The sequence below is a fragment of the Balaenoptera physalus genome (assembly GCF_965194825.1).
Source record: "Balaenoptera physalus genome assembly, chromosome: 1".
NCBI classification, from domain to species: Eukaryota; Metazoa; Chordata; class Mammalia; order Artiodactyla; family Balaenopteridae; genus Balaenoptera; species Balaenoptera physalus.
This window is the reverse complement of record NC_138882.1, coordinates 152,849,988-152,855,227: the sequence shown is the minus strand read 5'-3', so window position 1 is coordinate 152,855,227 and position 5,240 is coordinate 152,849,988.

Sequence of the window (5,240 nt, the reverse complement as noted above, 5' to 3'; positions counted from 1 at the left end):
CCAGATTCAATTATCGTTACAAGAATTATTGGTATGTCAATCAAAACAATAAATATTACAAATGTTAATAATTATTAAACATAAAAAGTAAAGCTTTATTAAAATTGAATCTCTTAATGACATGACTTTTAAAAATGTCATTCATATATATGTGGGAAGAATATTACTTATGGCTAGAATGGGACAGGATTCAGGATTCTCAAAATGTTAAAAACTTAATTCTCGGACAGATTTTAAGCCCATGCCAAAATTTTAACTTATTAATCAGGACCAGCAAGATGACAAAACCAATTCAAAGTTGAAATAAGATTATTAAATCAGATACAAAACTGGTTAATGACCTAAAGGCATTAAAGCTATAACTTCTGAGGTTATCTTCTCCCTGGGAAAGAAATAATTTGCTTCTTATCAGTTTTCTATAAATTGACATCTAACTCTATAGAGTTGTAAAATGTGTGTACCCTAATTAAAAGTAAATAGTAAATCAAACTAATTTGTATTCTCTTAGAAAGTCAGATAACCCTTTAGGCAGGCTTGTTACTACAGTGCTGTACAATAACATTAAAAGTTTGGAACAATTTTTCTTAACACTAGTTATTACGTTTAGAAATATAAATGCTTAGAAATGTTCACATAAATAAGTACATGAGAATGGAAGTTTTGTTATTGCAATAGCATTAAATTCTTTGAACTCTTACTGAGTTATATGCCAAAAAATCACAAGTGACCTAACATCAAAAATTTAAAATAAATACCAGTTGATACTTCAATTAGGCCCTCTTTTAGTCATGTTGTAAGCAAAGAAATAGAAAACACTTAACTTGTGAAAGAATTTGTTACCCATTCATTAAAGTCATTCACTTTCTCAGTTTCTGGAAAATATACCACAAAGACATCAAATACTTATTAACTACCTCTCAAACATTTTCACTTGCCTTGGAGGTACACCACACAACCCAAATGCCACAAAAAGGGCTAAGAAAATCTTTGCCAATGCAACATGCTTTGATAAACTGCATTCATCTTATCATGTGCTTCAAGTGTATTTTAATGAAACACTTGTCTTTCATTCAATTTATGGAAAAAGTATTATATATTAGCTAAATGGCCAAGTCAGTCTTCACTGTTAAGTCAATCAGCTACATGTCAATCAGCTACATCAGTCTTTCATTTAAAAAGACTTCATTTTGGAGAGTTGGAATAAGTGTTTTATTTTATTTTTAAATTTATTTTATTTTATTATTTATTTTTGGCCGCATTGGGTCTTTGTTGCTACGTGTGGGCTTTTTCTCTAGTTGCGGCGAGCGGGGGCTACTCTTCATTGTGGTGCGCAGGCTTCTCATTGCGGTGGCTTCTCTTGTTGTGAAGCATGGGCTCTAGGCACGTGGGCTTCAGTAGTTGTGGCACACAGGCTCAGTAGTTGTGGTGTGTGGGCTTAGTTGCTCCGAGGCATGTGGGATCTTCCCAGCTCAGGGCTCGAACCTGTGTCCCCCGCATTGGCAGGTGGATTCTTAACCACTGCGCCACCAGGGAAGCCCCAGAATAAGTGTTTTAAAATCAAATGTATTGGGACTTTGCTGGCGGTCCAGTGGTTGACTCCACGCTTCCACAGCAGGGGGCATGGGTTCCATCCCTGGTTGGGGAACTGAAATTCCATATGCTGCATGGTGCAGCCAAAAAAAAAAAGTAACTCATTATCTCTAAAATCAAATGCATTGACATATACATACAGTAAATTGCCTATATAGAGTTTACAGTTGGATAGGTTTTGACAAATACATACACCTAGGTAAGCATCACAATCAACATTTCCATCACCACAGCAAGTTCCCTCCTGTGCCATTGCAGTTAAATTCCTCTCCCCCCACCACCAATCTCAGGTAACCACTGATTTGATTTCTCAGACTACAGACAAGTTTTGCCTGTTCTGAAACTTCATATAAATGTACTCTTTTTTGGTCTTTTTCACTCAGCATGTTTTTGAGATTCATCCATGTTGTTTTATGTATCAGTAGTTTGGTTTTTTTTATTCTGGGTAGTAGCCTTTTGTATGAATATACCACAATTTATCCACTTATTTGATAGGCATTTATGTTGTTTCCAGTTTTTGGATATTATGAATAAGGTTTCTATCATTCTTGTACAAGTTTTTGGTTTTTTTAAATATTTATTTTGGCTGTGCCGGGTCTTAGTTGCGGCACACGGGATCTTCTTTGTGGCATGCAGGATCTTTAGTTGCGGCATGCGAGCTTCTTAGTTGCAGCATCAGGCTTCTTAGCTGCGGCATGCAGGCTTCTTAGTTGTGGCATGTGAACCCTTAGTTGCGGCATGCGTGTGGGATCTAGTTCCCCGACTAGGGATTGAACCCAGGCCCCCTGCACTGGGAGCGTGGAGTCTTACCCACTGGACCACCAGGAAAGTCCTTCTTGTACAAGTTTTTGTTTTTGTTTTTGCAGACTTCTGTTTTATATAAGTCACATAATCCTGTAATCCTGGAATTGCTGGGTTGCATAGTAAGTGTACATTTACTTTATAAAACACTCCCAAACTGTTTTCCAAAATGTTTGTACCATTTGACATTCCCATCAACAATAAACTGGAGAGTTCTAGTTGCTCCACATCCTCTCTACACTTGGTATCAACAGTCTTTTTAATTTTAGCAATTCCAGCAGGTGGGAAATAGTATCTCATTATAGTTTTAATCTACATTTCTCTGTTGCCTAATATCACACATTTTCACATGTTTATTAGTCAGTCTTATATCTTCTTTTGTGAAGTATCTGTTCAAGTCTTTGCCCAGGGGCAACAACGTAACTTCATTTTTCAAGTCAAATAAACATGTTAACATGAATCCCTATGACAACTATCTTAGTTTCAAATCCTAACTAACTCTAAGACTAATTCCAAATTCTAAGAGGTGAAGACCTGTCATGAATTTGTCACCTGGATGACTTCAAACTTTTTTCTCTTCTCCTTAGACATTTCCCTCAGGAGAAATGACTTCTTTAATAATAATTGGGGATTGGAAGAAGCAAATTTTCATCACTTCCACTCTACAACATTTCTGAATTCAAAACATCTCCAAATGGTGCAAACTGCCCATTTCTAATGTTAGGTTTTACTCTTGACAAACTACGCTTATGACAACTATGTACGAGACAGAAAGCCTTTCTTTAATCAAGGAAGCTTAGTACTATTTCAATTTACCTTTGTTTGGCACCCCAGAGGTGTTTGCATAATAGAGCAATGCACCATATTAAAATTCAGGGTAAGAGGTATGCCTTTTAAGTGGGGAAAGGTGAATAGTGAGTGATAAGGGAGGTGGGAATGAATCATCTTGATGACATGTCCTGGGAAATCTTTTTTGTTTAATTGTGGTAAAATGTATGTAACAAAATTTATCATTTAAACCACTTTCAAGTGTACAGTTCTGTAGCATTAAGTACATTCACATTGTTGTGTAACTATCACCACCATCCATCTTCAGAACATTTTCATCTTTCCCAACTGAAATTCTGTATCCATTAAACACTAACACCCACCCCCCCACCCTAGTCCCTGGCAACCACCAGTCTTCCTCTCTATGAATTTGACTGGTACCTCATGTAAGTGGAATCATACAGTATTTGTCCTTTTGTGACTGGCTTATTTTACTTAGCATAATGTCTTCAAGGGTCATCCATGTTTTAGCATGTGTCAGAATTTCCTTCCTTTTAAAGGCTGCATAACATTGCATTGTATGTATATACCTCATTTTGCTAATCTACTCATCTGTTGACGGACACAAGTTGCTTCCACCTTTTTTACTATTATGAAAAATGCTATAAACAGAGGTGTGCAAATGTCCATTCAGGTCCCTGCATTCAGTTCTTTAGGGTACATACCCAGAAGTGGAATTGCTGGATCATATGGTAATTGTTTAATTTTCTGAGGAATCCTGGGAGATCACTTTTGGGAAAATGAAGACCTGGATATCAATTCACTAAAGATTTTGTGTCCATGTATTTCTTGTAAAGCCTTTACATACCCCAGATTCAAAACTCTTGTTGTGAGTCACACCTTAGAGCATAAAGGCGGTAATGTAATGTGTGGTGAAAAAGTATGAGTTTGGAATAAGACAGGGGTGGTTAGAATCCAGTACTTAGTCTAGAAACTGAGGGCAAGCCAATTCTCTCTCCAGTTTCCTTTCCATAAAATGAAGCTAATAATACCTATCCATTAGGACCATTAATGAGATTTACATAGAATGAATGAAAAGAACCTACCACAGAGCTTGACAATTCACTTGAAAGTACACTGTTTAGAGACCCTGGTGCACAGGACAGAGGAATAGCCTCTGCCCTAGAGCATGGTTGCCTGATGACAGCTACAGGTGTGCAAACAGGTAATTACAATATAATGTAGTGCTGAGCCAAGATAGATGTATTGGGGAGAGGGGCATTTTATCCTCCTGAGAAAAGCCATGAAAGTCTGCAAGAGGTGGCTCAAAATGTGAAGAATGAGTAAAAAGAAGTTTTAGGCAGAGGAAACAAGCCAAGGAAAGACAAAAAAGCATGAAAGAGCATGTTGTGAGGGGAACTTGAAGCAATTTGGTGTCACAACACAAAATGCAAAGACAATGGGAACAAATGATGTTGAAGAAGCTTCCTAAAAGGCATGGTAAAGATCTTGACTTGATCCTCTGCCTTGGTTTCCTTGTACACCTCAAATTCTTGTATAAAATGGAAATGATAATAGTACCTTTGTCATAGGCCTGTTAGGACTAAAGGCAAACAAAATGGGATAATACACATAAAGCACTTAGAAGAGTGCCTGCCACATACTGAGGCCCAAATATTTTCTAATGTTAATATTATTTTCTTGAGGGTGGAAGGAAAGGCTTTAAGCAGGGGAGTGACATGGTCACATCTGTGTTTTGGAAAGATCACTCAGGGGGAAGTAAGGAGGATGGATTGCAGGAGCGAATATTGGAGGCAAGTAGGCAAGTTACAAGGCTGCAACAATAAATAGTCTAGGAAGTAGAGAAGGCCTGCCCTATACAAGAGTGACAGTGAGGAAGGAGGGAATTCAGGTATTTAAAAAGTAGAAGAGAAGAGCTCTGATGCCCATTAGAATGTGGGAGGTGCAGGTGCACGAGCAGTCCTAGATAGAGCTCCTAGATTAGGCCCTCAAGGTTAGTTTTCTTCCTGAATGATCTCCCTCCCTCCATTCTCCAATAACAAAAAGGCCATCACAACACA